Source organism: Haliaeetus leucocephalus, unplaced genomic scaffold, assembly GCF_000737465.1.
Source record: "Haliaeetus leucocephalus isolate CR32 unplaced genomic scaffold, Haliaeetus_leucocephalus-4.0 Scaffold317, whole genome shotgun sequence".
NCBI classification, from domain to species: Eukaryota; Metazoa; Chordata; class Aves; order Accipitriformes; family Accipitridae; genus Haliaeetus; species Haliaeetus leucocephalus.
This window is the reverse complement of record NW_010972753.1, coordinates 7,748,222-7,765,047: the sequence shown is the minus strand read 5'-3', so window position 1 is coordinate 7,765,047 and position 16,826 is coordinate 7,748,222.

Below are 16,826 nucleotides of genomic sequence, written 5' to 3'. Positions count from 1 at the left end.
CTGCAGTCTACAGAAAAAGAGTATCTGTTTTCTAATGTAACATTTTCCTTTACTGCTGAGCTGCATTATCAAATAGAAAAGTGCTAATGGTATTCCTCCTCACACAGTCACATTCAGGAGATAGATACACTACTTAATGGAAGGAGGTGCCTAGTCTTATATGTGCCTCATCTTACAGTTGCAGAGGAGAGAGTCCTTTAGAGGACAAAGCAGAAAATCCAAATGTTGCACTGCATTTTAACGTAACCCACCACCGATGACTTTAAAACAGCCCCCGACCTTTCGTTCCAGCTTTGAAAAGCTTCTGGGTGAGCTTTTCTTTCTCCACACACCGTACAAAGGAAACGAGGCAGGCTAGTCTCCCAATTTAGATGTCTAAATCAGTTGCCTAAATTTAAGTGCTGTTAGTAAGCAACATGAATAACCTCTTTTAGACAGACTATTTTAGGGGAGATGAGCTCTAAACCCACTGTCATAAATGCAAGAAAGAAAACAAAGCAGTATATCCAGCATGGCTGTTTGCTTTCAACAGTCAAGAGCACTTTAGCAGGCGTTCAGCAGTGGGATGTAGGAGTCGTGATGTTCAGCATGTGACATCGCTGTTGTCAGCACCGGCCCTGCTGTGCCATGTCCAAGGGTGGCTTGGTGGGGTGACAGTCACTCTCCATCGAAAACAGGAAAATCAGGCATCCAAGTGGGAATGTCCAAAAGCCAAATTGCTGAGCACAGGGGAGTTTTAAACTAGTTAATCAGAAACACCAAGAGGGCTGAAACCTTGTCTTTGATGTTTCCCAGGGGGGAAACAGGGATTCAGAGCCCTGAAAGCACTGTCTGCGGTGTCTTGCCTGCTCTCTTCCACAGCCAGGGATTACAAAATGTGCCCAGGAGGCGAGAGCTAAATCCCAAACCAGCATCACCCTTGCTGACGTTTGAACCGATGGCTCTGCATTACAGGAAAATATGTTAGCTGCCAGCTTATGGGATGTTTTGTACAGAGGTGAGCCTCACCTCTCTTACCGAACTCAGACAGCCCTGTAAAGTGCTGGATTTGTGGGAGCAGAAGGCAAGGGTCCCCACAGGGAACTGGATCAGCAGCCTTGGCTGTAGGCACTTAGCCTGGGGAGGGGTGCTCTGTGGTTCCTCAGGCTAACTAAGAAAATCGAAACATAGTGCTCATAAAACGGAGAAAAATGCTCTAGAGTAGGAGCCAGAGTCCTGCCCTCAGGAAACACACAGCCCACTGAGCGCCAGGTCCCGGCTGCTCTCTGCTGGTGCTGCGGTCCTTCCTTTCCCAGATGTACAATGGCCCAGGAATAATGGGGAACATTCCCACCCCAACTATGCAGTGTCTGATGTTTAGGGCATTTTTTGAAGCTCAGGGAGGTGGAGGCTCACACTTTCATGGGATTAAGAGGGCCTCAGATGCAGGTTTTGTGTTTTCTGGAGCAGTGCTCTACGTTATTGGGCAGAAGTAGGTCATCATGTTTTGTGATAAAGTCATCTTAACTGAACTCCAGAATAGTGCAGGCTTGTGAAATGAATTTGGGTCAGGCCCCAAGCAGCCTCACAAATTAAGCATAAACCTAGCTGGTGAGCTCAGGGAAGCCAAGGCCATGTAGAGCATGTCTGTTGACACTGCAGTAGGCTCTCAGGGAAGATTTTCTCTGGGGACGTAGGTGTCCCATGTGCATAAAACAAAGGAGACAGCGTTTTCCTCAGCTAGTCACAGCAGGGTACGACAAGATCTTACCTTGATTCCTTCCCCTCTGGGAGCTTTGCAGCCTGTGCCTCCTCCACTACCCCACCGTGATTGCTAGTAGCACAGGCTGCATGTGAAGTCCTATCTGAATGCAGTTTTATTTAGGAACTTCTATTTCATATACAGAAATAAATGGCTCGTAACAAGGACTTGAACTGCTGTCACTTTTCCTCTCCCTCAGGCAGAGAAGGGAACTCCCTGCCAGCTTTCTGCATGCTGGCAGACACCTCCAGCCCTTGAATGGGGCTTTTCACAATGTACATTTTGGGTATAGACTCTTAAACTCTGCTTAAGCACCTCTTTGCATGTATAAATCTCTTTTGGGAGCTGAGAATTAATCCGTATGCCTCACTTTTTGTCATCTGCAAAATGGAGAATTTCCTTACCTGACAGAAAAAGTGAGAGGATAAGTATTTCAGAGACTATGAAGTACTCAGACAACTCTCTCAGTGTAGGTGACAAAAGTACCTTGGCTAGACAGGAAAACTCTGCTTTAAAATTCCCAGAAGAACAGCACAGAATAGAGATGAGAGAGACCAACGTGGGAACCAACTGCAGCAATCTGTGTGATAGATGGTATCATTCACACAAAGGCAAAATGGATCTCTGTGTAGACTTTCATCCCTCGTATGCTCTCTTCACTTCTGGCATGTGCTTCGTCTGTGCACTATGCCACGAAATAATTTTCATCCTCCTGCTTTTTAATTACTGTCTGGTACATCGAGTCCCCCAGAAAGAGAATTGGGAAGAGGAGTTGTTCGTATTTGGACTGCTGTATGGGGTTTGTGTGGCAAGGTTTTGGTGGCGAGGGGGGGTGGCTTCTGTGAGAAGCTGCTGGAAGCTTCCCCTGTGTCCCATTACCCTACTCTGGTTTGACTGGTGACAAATGAAACTGATTTCCACAAGTCGAGTCTGGTTTGCCCATGGTGGTAATTGGTGAGTGATCTCTCCCTCTCCTTATCTCGACCCACGAGACTTTTGTTCTATTTTCTCTCCCCTGCCCAGGTGAGGGGGGGACTGATAGAGAAGCTTTGGTGGGTACCTGGTGTCCAGCCAGGGTCAACCCACCACACCTGCTTACTGTTTTGACATTAATGGGACAATCTTTGCAATTCCAGCAGGGACTTAGGCTCGGAGCTGTTTTCTGCAGAAATGCAGAAAGAGAAGATTTAGGGGAAAACGGAATTATTTGACTAAATATTTACCATGTGCAGGTCTCGCAACACTTTCTCCCCAGGCAGGGCATCCCTTGGCCATCAGCTCAGGGCAGTGAAACCCCCTGACACTGAGGGAGGGGAGCTGGCAGCTCTGGCACCTTTAGCTGCTGTTTCCAGGCTCGCCCCACGAGAGGGCAATATAGCAACATCCATTGCACTTCCCTCCCTTAATAAAAGGATCAGGCTCTTGAACTGAGAATTTCATTCTACAATACACGCATAGTATTTCTAGAAAGAGCATTTACTCTTTTAAAGTGTTGCTATTTTGCTTATAGCAGTAACATATAATCAGTATGCATTAAATTTCTTTCATCTCACAGAAGCTAATATGACCCTCTGCTGCTATCCAATCTAGGACAACTAAATATTGGAAGAAAACTTCGGGTTTTTTTCATATCTCAGACATTCTATAAGACAACTAATCTGGAGGCTCAGTGCTACAACTCATCCTAGGGGTAGCCCGTTTATCAGTCGTTTTAACAGGACTAACAGAATGAATTAAATTCAATAGGTTCATGTCCTTACGTTCATTAACCCTTATGCAATTAAATACCTTATTTTGTATCTCACCCTCGGGTCTGTAACCTCCCTTGTTTAGCTGACAAATTTCTGTATCACCTCCTAACCTGGCTGATCTAAATGAGCTTTTTGAACGTGCCACTGACAGCGAATCACTGCTCCTACTGCAGTCTATAAAAGGTTTATATTCCACTTGAGTGGAAACTGCTAACCATATGCTAAACATTTTTGATAATGCCATGCAGAAATGTTTTTTCCCCCCATATTTCATATTCTGTCTTATATTTCAAAAGGCCACACATATTTTGCAGCTGTCTTATCAGATGCAGCTGAAATATTTCTCTTCTGAGTGATTCAGTTCTAGACGAGAGATTTGTCTTCACTTTGCATTACACAGAAGTTACTTGCCAGCTCCAGGCTCTGGCGGTGATTTGCAGTGTCACCAGCTATTAGAAAAGAGAACTGAGAGTCGTTAACCAGATCTTGACAGGTGAATGAGAGACAAACCACATCAGAAATGCTATGACTAACGCTGTTGGAAGAAGGAAACACATTCTTAGAAGCAACCCCTTAAAATGAATAAAGAAGTAAGGTGAGATAAAGGACCGTACAGGCTGTGACTGCACTATTTGCAGCAGGATGAGCAGCAGACGATGAGGACAGAAAGGCAGGGAGGACGTTGCAGGGATGCAGGGAGGACGTTGCAGGGATGCAGGGAGGACGTTGCAGGGACGCAGGGAGGATGTTGCAGGGATGCAGGGAGGACATTGCAGGGATACAGGGAGGCCTGGCAGCACTGACTCCTGCAGAGCAAACCGGCCGGTCAGCCTGCAACCGAGCGTGCCAGTGTGGGCAGGCGGCAGCAAGAGGGACCGGGGCGCTGGTTGTGCCAGGCCCACGGCCGCAAAAGGGTCAACATTTTTAGCACGGCATGGACGTGACTATGTGTGCTTCTCCCACTTATCACGCTATTTAATTGCTAAACCATTGGGCAGCTCCGTCGGATGGAGGGAGTAACTAGTTTGATTAGTCACTGTTTGCGAAATCGTTTAGACACATGCGCTGAGTTGTCATCGTTTGTGAGGGCGAGCTGCCGCCCTCCGAGGGCAGGGGAGAAGATGGTGGAAAGCAAAGAGTCGCTGATGCCACCGAGACTGCGGCAGTGCTGAGGGGGCAAGTCTCAGCAGGTCGGAGAGAAACTCTGCACTTGGAGAATTGCCTTAGTACTTCTGTATAAATGAGGACAGGTCAGTCTCTGATAATCCTGTGCCTCACTGTGAGAAGTGGCTGTGCTGCCATCATGAAAAATTAAAAATTAATTTACTCTCCTTTTTGTTTCATCTTTCCTTTGGGCACTGCAGACAGGCAGGGAGCACTGTTACCTCTGCGCTTCTGCTGCCCACGGCTTTTCTGCTGGCCCGGAGACGCAGCGTACACTGACGGAGAAGTCTGATGTGGTACCTTTCTACACCAGATGTATTTGAAGGGGCTCTTTAGTAAGTCTGTAGTTTCCAAATTTACTTCAGAAAAGACACGAGGAAACTCTGCTCAGAAAAAAGTGCGGTGGGAGTGGTGCAGCACGAACCAGGAGCACCGAGCGGTTGCTGCTGGCCCCACACACTGGCCACACAAAGAGAAAGAAAATATTTCTGATAAGAATGCTTAGCAGATTAAAGCACAAGTAAAAGTAGCGGTGCGTGCCAAAGAAGCAAAGGGCACACCGGGGCCAGGCTGGGAGGCTGCAGTCCTCCCGTCTGCCCCATCGCACCCGTGCGGAGCAGGCAGAAGGCGACGGGCACCAAAAGGAGGGTCCTGAGGGTTATGGGGATCAAACCACGGCCAGGGCCATTGCTGGGGTGCCTGGGGCTCTGCAGGGCTGGCTCCGGTGGGGAAGAGCACCAGGGACCTCTTCCCTGGGCTGGGAGCAGACCCTGCCGCCCCAGCTTCACCAGCCGGACCCCCCCGGCTCAGCTCCATCAGGCCGGTGGTCCTCGGGTCTGCGGTGGTCCCTGGTCACTGTCCCCAGCCTGGCTCTGCCCCAGGGCTGCCCTGCTGCCAGGACAGCCCGAAGACCAGTATGACCCTTTATAGGTTCAACCTTCTTCATGAAAATAGTGGCCTTCTCCAGACTATTTTTTACCAACTTATCACCGTAGTTCAGCAATAACAAACCACCGGCTGGAAAATTTCCTTTACATCAACAAGATTTGCTTAATGGAAAAGGATGTTACTATTATGGAAAGCAGTTTTTCCAGCCCACAGAACCAAATGCCAGCCAGGAACAAAAAAGGGGGAAAAAAGATGGAACCTATAAAAAGCTCTATAACTTTTTAAATGTGAAGCTTTACTTGTGTTATATATTTGACCATAAATTGCAATAGGCTTTTAAGCAAAAATAAACTTGAGTAGACTTTAAAGAAATTTTATCTGAGAGACACGTATGTAAATTTTAAAGCATCATAAAGAAGAAAATACAGATTTAGTGTGACATGCCATGTGTAACCAATTCATAAATCTCCAGTTAAATTCGAACACTGTGAGGGACGTGCACATGTAGAGGTTGGACTCTGGATAATCCCTGCTATTTAACTGGGGAGAAAAAGAAGAATGGCGAAGCCTGAAGAGTTTTGTCAGCTCAGCCACTTCCGAAGTCACATCCCACCCACGCACAGTCCCGTTCTCACAGGACAAACTGCTGTGCAAGGCCACTCAGACATGCTGGTCACAAACCATAACCAAACAGGATCAGCTTCTGATTTAAGAAGTAGATAAAATTCAAACGAAGCCGACCTGAAACTTTAGCCCAAATGAAGAACTTCATGGGACAGGGCTGGTTCTGCCTCATGGCAGAGGACGGGAGCAGATGACTTCTCCAGCCTCTTCCAGGCCTGTGCTCACAGCAGCGACCTGTGTGGATGTTGCTATCCAAAATTTGCAGCTTTCGTGCTTTTAGCTTAATTATTTTAACCTGTAGCTAAAATACACTTCTTTAAATCAGCTAGCTTTCAAGGTGCCCCTTCCCACTACCTGGTTAAGTAAATACATGGTCCTCATAGCTAAACATAAGCAAAGAGGTTTGTATTTTTATCTCTTATTTGATTACCACCTTTGCTACAAGATTTGCAATAAATATTCTACAGCATCCAGATGAACAATATGTTACAGAACTGGAGCATCAGCCACTACTTATTAATCACGGTTTCATTCTTTACATTTTAAATAATTTAACTGGCTGAATCAGCTTAATATCAGGGGAATCTGCAAAGCATTTAGAGCTTTTGCAGTCAAGTTCATGACAATTTCTTTTCCCCACAACCATAACTGTTTCCCCGAGTACCTGCCTACTTATTTCTTGCTTGGGATGTTTACCTATTACACGGGGAAGGTCAGTAATTTCAGCTGAGACAGATTGGCAGTGTTAAGCTCAACGGGAGCCTGACCCCCGGTTCCATAACCAATAGGTTATGTAATAGAAGTTTATTACTTTTCAGAAAAAAATGACAAAACTAAACATTAACAGACAGATTGACTTTCCCGTGGGGTCACTGTTCATTAAATTTCCCACTGCTTTTACAATCTGAGCCACTACAGTCATTTAGCTTTTAGCTCAAGTCCTTAAAGCGAGAAGATTGTTTCTTTATTACCTTGCGACTATCCTTCATTTCAATGGCATTTTTCAAGCTCTCATCTTAAAACTAGCAAACACTGTTAAAAAAACCAAAACCTGTGCCTTCTATGTCTCAAACATAAACAAACCCCGTTGCTTCCATCCCTCTTGTTTAAAATCCAACAGGTACCGATTTGTGCCAGCCAGGTAACTGGGTGCCTAATGGAGCCAGCTGGGTAAGGATGAAAAATTCCTTCACAGAAGCTGATGGTAGACCCACAGCAATTATCTATGAAGGTCTCACTCTGTAAAGCAGCAGGCTGTGGGGGAGGCCATAGGAAAGCATGTACTTGCCACGTTTTGGACCCAGGACTGGGATCTGGGGATGGGTAGTTGAACTGAGGAGGACGTGCCCCGAGGCAATCATAATGCTGTAGCTGGACCAGAAACCGGTGACATCTTTTGTCTTCTCCTTTTCTCTTCCAAAAGTCAATATACGGACTTTGAAGAGGTACCATTACAGAAGGTCATCCAGGTACATTACAGAGGACTGTTGTGGGAAAGGGCACACACAGAAAACAGAAAGAAACTGTGGAGAAACTCCCTGCAAGAGATCCTACCCACCAAAGGAGAAAGATGGGTTTTTTATTTCTTATTAGGTAGATATGCCATAACATTTATAACCTTGCAAAAAAAAAAATTTAAAAAAAGGATTTATTACCCACCTTAATCACATTCTGTATTTACAGATTTCAGTGGCTACAAGGACAGTATTTTATGGGCCCTTCTTTAAGGTGACAGGATATTTAAAAATACAAGGGCCACAATATCGAGTGTTTGAAGAATAGTCAGAGAACCCTCTTATCTTACATCACTGATTTCCCAAGGAAAACACCTTTTCTGCACATATTACATGATATACAGTAACCTAGTTCCCTCATTTTCTGATAACATGGGGTTCAGGTCATAGATTTTACATTGTTTTGATGGAAGACTGAACAAAACTGTTTTATGCTTGCCTCCTGCTAATAGACCGTGACCTTTTAACTCTGTTTCCTACCACTGACTGATCGTGGAGCAATGCAACCTGACCGCCTGCCCTCCTGCCCACTCCAAAATGAAAAGGTGATAAAAACAATAGACAAGATAGAAAGAGGCAAACATCTGTTGAATCAATATTCTATGAGTTAAAGCTGTTTTTCTGAGCCCTTAACCCAGCAGACTATAACAACAGCTAAGGATGCCTAAACCAAGAAACACTTGGGAGAACTTTGCAGCTGAGCAACAGTAGGGGAAGGAGGATGTGCAACATCTTAGGCTGTTCCTAACATTACAAGCTCCAATTGTTTTTCTTTTCTAAATCCAGATTTATTGTTTGGGGCCATCACCAAAATGTTCTTTGTTTTTCCGCTATGAAACAGATGGCATAAATGTGCCCTGCAATTTTATTGCTACGTTACAATTTCATCGTGTCGTGCTCAAACCAATAAGTTCATTCAGTCTACAATAAAACTTTCATTCTGCTGTGCTGCCTATGGATGCATTGAAAAAATGGCAGTTTAAAAAAGTTTCAAGTTGCTAAATCAATATTTCATAATTTGTCTCATATTGGTTTTATTAGCGATAGAAATGAAGCTCAACAACAGATAAAAGCCTGAAATGATTACTTGGAAAGATGTAATGGGAATGGACTTGTGCACAACCACTGCAATTTTAATCTTTTCATTTCTTAATACAAGCTTAATACATCTTTCCTGACATGATGAGATTAGACACAATGGCCCGGCTCTGTTCTTTCTAAGGTTAGTCAAACTACCAGCTGAAAGAATCTTTCTCAAGGTTATACACAAGTGGAAGAAAACTTCTAGGATAAATTTACCTTGGCATAGGCTAGAATAAAAAAGAAAGCCTAATCTGCAAAGAGGTGCTCTGAAGAGTGTTCGGTTCAAGAGAAACACGACTAAAGGGAAAACACCTGAAATACAGCAAGATTTAACTCTCCACAGTTTTTTATCAGTGCTTTTCAACCACAGCAACAATCAGCCGTTCAACACATTTAATCATTTAAGGCCAGAGGCAGGTATAGGAACTTGCTACTCTAACCTCAGAGGTATTCTCATACCCAGGGCAGAGCGGAGTTGATACCTGAATACATAAACATATGTAGAAATCCAACTTCAACCACTCTGTTGATTTCTTAAGGTGAAATAGGGCAGGCCAAGCTCTATTGTTGCTACAGACAGAGCTTTAAAAGGGAAATGACACGGGGACATGTTGACGACAGAAATTATTTTCTTCTACAAGAAAGATATTGCAAATCTCTTTGCTTTAGGGGACACTTTATCTATTTGCCCTGTAGAGATAACCTTATACACACCACCGAAGGAGCAGAGAAGTGATTTAAAAAATCCAAAGGAATGAAAACACTATCAGGTTAGGCAATCACGGTAAGGTTGCTGGGATAACCTCAGCATTCCTGCACGCCTCCCTCCCCGCTGCCTCGCTGCACACCAGCCAGCCGCCCATTAACCCTCTCTGGAGGTTGACTCCTTCCCACAGATACCACCAGCGCCTGCACTGCCTGATCCAGTTTAGTGGACTGGTATCTCTGGTTGCCCTCGAGGGTGGTTGGTACTGCGTGACTGGTCCAGTATCCCCATTTTGATGATCTCTCCACTGTGGATTTGCTGGGTATCTTGGTATCAACCGCAGAAGGAAGGCAGGCCAAGTCAAAGCAGAGAAGTCTGCGTTAACTCGATCCAAATATAGACAGTGAAGTTATAAAGACATCAGAGATACACGTACATGAAAAACCCGAGGAATTTGGAGGACTTCTAACACTCCTGTACTCTTACTAGTGTAGTTGCTTCAGTTGACCTGGCCTCTTCCTTTTCTTTTTCTTTCTTCCTTTTTTTAATTAAGAAAAATACTAGACCATTATTTAATTGTATCACTTTCTTTAGATTTGGCATTAGAAGAGACCTTTTAACATTTCTGAGCGCCCTTCCAATAATTAGACTTGCAAAACCCACCCTGTAGCATTCTATTAAAATTAATTAACTCACCTGCCAGCAGTTTAAATAACAAAGTGAAGAAAACAATTTGTATCAGGCACCAGGCAGCGATGGCAGGAACATTTCAAAAGCACACTCACATAATTTCGTTATACTCCCTTCAAAGCCTTGTAAAAAAATGCACCTTTTACAATATGCCCTTGAGAAATTAAAATTAAGGCCACATGAGTCAGAGAGAGAGAGGCAACTGCATGGACCTGGAAAGCTTTTGATGCTCACCCAACCTCCTCTGCAGCACAAATCCAGCTAAGATGTCGCTACCTGTAGTTGCAGGGCTATGGCACAAGGAGACAAGTGGTCTCTCGAAGAGTGTCATCGCAGGCGGAGGAGGTTATCCGCTGAGAAAGCGGAGGGGAATGCCATGAGGAGAAGGGGGAGAGCAGGGTGGCATCTTGCATCTCACGGCAGAGGAGCACTTGTTCACAACTAACGCTAGCGATCTCTTTGAAAGAAAGGGTTATTGAAATGATGTTGACTATTAGCAAGACAATTATTTGTCATCATCACCAGCACAGAGGAGATGCCAGGTGAAAGGTCCACAGGCTGTACCTGACCGCGAAGACCCGTGTCTGACAGCAAAATGGGCTTTACTGGTCTTCACCCTTTGCCAGCCCTGGCACAGAAGAGCTGCTGGGGAAAGACAGGCCGGAGGGAAGCAAATGTTTTGGCAAGGGGCCTGGCAGGGCATTTCGCATGTGTTTTGCCCCCAAAACAGGAGTCTGAGAGGGGCGTATACCTCTAATGTCACTCTTGGAGAAGCATTTTCAACAATATGGCACAAAAGCTGGTGTAGGAAGTACTGGTGAAGTGAGATGGTTTAGTCAGCCTCATCAAGCTAAACATGTTTTTACACAGCAATCTGGAAATCTCTGGACAAATGAGCAATGTTGGATGGTCTTTTTTCAGCCAAGTTGCTAGGAGACATCACTGGAGTCAATCATATAACCATCAACTACTGCTGCTCAGGAATTTTTTTAATAAACTCTTTTATACTGAAGAGTAATTCAGTGAAGCTAAAAATGCTCATGGGACCACACCAGTTTTGACAAAAACATGCAACAAAACCTGCACTGGCAGAGACTTTCAGGTTCCAGGTGGAATCTGTGATCCAAAAAGTGTAACGGGAAGGTCACCAGCATACAAAAAAACCCAAGAGGAGCGGCTCAAACCCACACCCTGTGATATCCCTTAACAGAAAAATACCGGTCCGCTTTCCAGCAACCCGTAAGAAGCTAATTAAGTAAATTAAGTCTATGGTAAGTAGTTTAAATTCACTACACGCAGAAATCTGCATATACTATAGGAAATTTCAAGGGATGTTGAAGTGTGAAAAAGATGAAGACTGCTAGCCTAGTCTAATGTGCAAAGCAGCCTAATGCCCTGCAAGGGAGGAAATCCAAGTTCAAATCCTTTCTGCAGGGACGTGGGGGAATGACAAAGTCAGGGCAAGAACCAGCCTTCCTCATGGGCTGGGGGTTGGCTGACAGCCCCAAGCCACCGAGTATTTTGGCACTGGTATCGTGATTTTGTGACCAGTCTTCAGGCTGTGAATTTTGTGCTGATGCAGAACAGTAGATGTTGAAATCTGAAAGCATTGCGCAGGACAGAAAAGCTTTTTCTAAACGCTTCGGACAATGGGGGAGGTGGTAGCATTTTCACAGAGCAGAGCTGCCTGTGTGGAAAGGCTGAAAGGTAACGAAAGTGGTGGCACAAATAGGTGTGAAAAGGGAAACTGAGCTACAAATAACACTTTATAAGGCTAAAAAAATTATCAAAGAGAACATAACATTAGAAATTATTTCCAAAGCTACATTTTTTCTGAAGAATCTGCACAATAAAAATGTCGACATTTGTCCTTTGATATAAGACCATGTGAGATTTTAGGGGGAACAGAACAAGGAGGTATCATTATTCAGCAGTGTTATTAAATAAAGTGCAAAAATCAGTGAGTTAAGAGAAAAAACAAACAAACCCAGAAATAGAAAAACAAAGCACCTAGCTTTTTACCATTACCATATATATCTGACTAAACATCCCTTCATTTTGCAAAAGCTATTAAACTGTTAAAAAAATTCTGGAGCTGAGACTGAGAGTAAAAAAAGTTATGTAAACGTTAGTAACAATTCCTGTAAGTAGTAACAACTCTACTCTGAGTACGGCTTCAGTAGCTTTGCCCCGCGCAGGCTCCACGGAGGCATTACGGTGGGCAAACACATTGTGGACACGGAACCGGTGCCAGTCCCTGGAGACCATCAAGGTCATGCAGATGTTAAAAGCAATGTTTTGTTCTCAGCTACCCCCACGCCTCAAATCTTGGCGAGCACCCACATGCGGAGTACAGAACCTAAAAGGTTACAATATGCTTATTGTGGGCGAATCCCACAGAAGCGTTGTGCTAACTGTCGGGACGACGGACCTTCTCCCAGCCCACGAGTCTCGCTACGCCGGCAGACGTGCCGCAGATCGCCGATGCTGTGCCAAACCCTCTCCGATGCAGCGGGACCGCCCGGGGCAGCAAACTCAGCCTTAGGTTTGGGGTCAGCACTTTTTTTTTTTTGCATGGGAGGCAGCTGTTTTCATTTTAAAGTTGGTGTTTACCTTCAACTTTCCCCACTCGTCAGGCGCTTCCACAGAGGAATTTGCTTACTGCTGCCTACGCTACTAGCAAATGAATGTGCAAGTGTGCCCAGCCTTTATTATACTTTTACTAGCACTCTTGAAGTTGTAGGCGAGCTGGAAATGAACCAAAACACAATTTCACGTGGCTGTTGGATGGAAGAAGTACATTTAGAGACACCAACTTAATGTTCAGAAACGTAAGCCCACAAGACTGCATGCAAAAAGGGGATGCTGAGGTGTAAGTATCACTATTGGGAGACACAGCAGGCATCAGCGTGAAACTTTGTGGTTTTATTTAAAACCCGGTGAGGTAGGTACATGTGAAAAATGTAGTCTGACCAACCCTTATGCATGGTTTTTTTTTTCAGAGGGCAGATATCTCATCTTCATCCATCTGTAAGGAAAAAATTATGGTTACAATAGAACCACAAACAGAAAAGCAGACAATACAAAAATGAAAGAAAGAAAAAATAACAGCAATTCTAATAGTAAATGGAAATAAATTACCTGTGATAAGACAGTTTAGGGGTACCAGACAGGGAAAATTTTTGAGCTGGTCACACCGTCCTTGCTATTCTTTGACAGTATCACTTTTCACAGAAAATCCTGGCAAGAAATGCTGTCTGCAGTGGTTTTAATCTTGGAAATGATCCATGTGTGGTGGCTGCATTAAGACTAGAAGTTAAAAGGCCACAGGTGACAATAACCTCAGGAGCCTCTGACCTATGGAATTGGTCCAGGGTCTGTTCTTTGGGAAAACACATCCTACACCACGGGAAAGGCCAGGGAGGCAGCCTGGTACAGCTTATTCCTTATGCAGAGATTTCATTGCTGGGAGTATTGAAATAAATTTTCTGAGTACTTGTTTCTTGCTTGCTTTAAGCTCCTCGGCTAACCCCAGGAGCCACGCAGGTACGTACAAAGCTTCCACCTGGAGAAGGTAACGGCAGGTCACGCTGAAAGGTTTTGAGTCTTAGATTTTGTTTTTTCTAAGACAGGGGAAAACAGCACAGCAGTCAGGGTGTTTTTACTGCCTGACACACTGAGACAGGATAAGGAAAGAGAACACAGGTCCTAATATTACAGCAAACATTGCTGCAGAGTGCTAAATGGTAAACAAATGCTGCATAATATAGACAGTCAAGAGAATATCAGGCAAGGCCTTTCTTGCACTGACTTGTTACTTAGCATTCAATAACTCACTGTCAAATGAAAAATACAATTACTGGGATCCCACTGCAGAAGAAAAGTGTAGTTCAACTTTCTGGCAAAGCTCAAAGTTCAATTACTCTGTAGCAAATCAAACGCATGTGCAGCAAGCAATGAAATAGTACAGATGTCACCCCACTACTTTCAGCTGAACATGGTTTTTCTTCTTCTTAAAAATCAGCAAGTAGCACTAAGAAATATTTACAAAGTTCGCATTATGCAGAAGATAAAAAGGAACCTATCAGTGTGATTGAGAGTGGCAGAGAACAGCGTTCAGGGCGTACAAAACAATAAATAATGAACGTTAATCACTAGCAACCTGGTGCAATGAGTTGATTTTTATAGACACCAAGATTCATGATACCAGTTTAACATTATATCCGCCACTTTCAACAGCTAGAAGCCAGGCATGCAGAGGCAATCATGCATTGAATCATGTGCAAACACGTTACCCACTGCTGATGGATGTACAGTCAGGACACTGAACGTGTATGTGCACAGTGAACGCCACTTAACCCAACACAGACTGTTCTGTTTGGATGGCGTTGGTCTGAGCTACGCAAATAATAGTTTACCAAGGGGAGCAAGGTGCTACGCTATGCACATAGTGGCTTGGAAAGTCACACGCGCTTTGTTGCTTCAAGTAACTCTTTTTGTACTTTTGTTATGACCAGTACAAAACTGCACTCGTGTTTATGAAACTCTAAGATACGCACCTCCTATCAGGCTTCACTAATGTCTCCAACAGACTCCAGTCATTTGGTAAGCTAGTGAAAAATACCAGGGACATATTATCCTATTTACCAGCACCTGAGCGAGAAAGGATGACAGAAAGGTTGTCTTGACTGGAATGGAGATCTTTAGTTTCCAGCAGGGATCATTAAGCAAGGTTGGCTTTTGGTTTTTTTGTTCGCTATTAATACATCATCCTCAGAGCTGATGCAAAATTTTGCAATCACTGTCTTTCAAATGGCTGAAGCCAACTTTGAAATTAAGTCTTCTGACTTAAACATTTTTGCTACAGTATAGTGTTTCAATCTGCTGTAATAGAGAATAATAGAAATAGAATCATTAAGTTTGGAAAAGACCTCTAAGATCATCAAGTCCAACCATCAATTTCTGCTTTTCCTCTGCCTGTGACTGTTATTTAGCTATGGCTATAATAAATACTTTTTTTTTAAAAAATGGAAAATAAACAAATTCACAAATCTGATTAAAACTGAGCCTGAATTTTGAAAGCATATCAAGTCTACCTGCAAACAAGATTATATTTATATTTTAAGGTATCAAAACAATTGATTCACTGCAACTGATTAAGTACATACAAGAATGGAAATGAAAACATTGCTTAAATGCACAAAGTTAATTCTCACTGTAGTTGTGTAGAATTGATATTTTGAAACATTAGAGGCATCTTAAAAAATTTTATTTAGCACATCCAAAAACAAATGTTACAAAAAATTTTCTATAAACATAGGCAAAAATGCTTAAATAGGATAATTTAATGTAAACCAAACCCCTTTAAAATATGCAATACTGTAATCAGAGGTTATTTACATCCGGTGAAGACAGAACAATCTTCACTAAGGCTAAATATCATCTAAGCAAATAATTAAGTTCCATAATTTCTTAAAACAGCGACACTTATATTTAAGTTAGTTTTAGTAGATAAATCATCTCAGTCCTAATACAAGATGAAATTCAATGTTACATTCAGAAGTGGGAAAGGCAGTATCCTGATTATTCATGTCATCAGTCAAGATAGTACTGCATTCAGACTTGCAAAACCTTTAGAGAGGTACAACTATAAATTTATAATATTTATTGCATGACAATGCAATTACAAGATAGGTAGAACAACTAAGTGACCTGGAAAAAAAAAGCTGTATAAAACCCCAGTACAAAAGAAATTTTATTTTTCCATCAGATTAGAAAAGCCAGCCACAAGACTAAACTGTTTTCCCACATTTCAGAAAACAGAACAAAATAATTTGTAATTTGACATTATTCCAACATGGAGAAAGCTGTTCATGTCTTAGAAAAAAAAAAACATTTGGATAACTGTCCCACGCAAGTGTTCTTTAATTATGAAATTTATTCACCAAGACATAAGTTTATAGCCCGGCTTTCATGCTCGTGTACATGGAAAAGGCATAGCCCAATAAATTCAACTCATAGATCATTTTAGATATTTGGTTGTGGCTTTTTTGGAAAGACAAGCATCATTTTTGCATTGCACATAAAAGTATCTACAGGATACAGCAACATAATCAACTTAGGAGCCAGAAACATAAAACCATTAAAAGTGGTAGTGGAATACAGAGTAATAAGGAAAAAAACAAACGCCAGCTTATCTCTAGACTGCCCATGTTCAAGGGATGATGACAGCTGCTGAATGACTTAATGTGAAATAGGTGATCTCCATGCATTTCCCACAGGAAAGTCTTATATCCAAACAAAAAAAGTGACTGCTAAAACTACTAGCTGTGCTGGCAGGCACAGGAGATGCCAATATGGCATGGACATTGAAACACCAGCTCTTTTTGAGGTGGTTTCTGCACGTTGAGATGAGGCACTTTGTTTTGGTAACATCTGCCTAAAGCAGTATATTAACTGTTGCTCAGTATAAAAGGAGCTTTAACTTCTACAAGTGGCAATTCAGGACACACAAGAGCTAAAACCACTTCAAAAGAAAAGGTCAGACAGTCCAAAAACAAGACCCAGGCAATTCTTACTACAAGTGTCCAAAACATATTGTACTTATCTGCCCAATATCTATTATATAATAAACATAAATAAGAGTTATCTTTTTGACAGCAGTT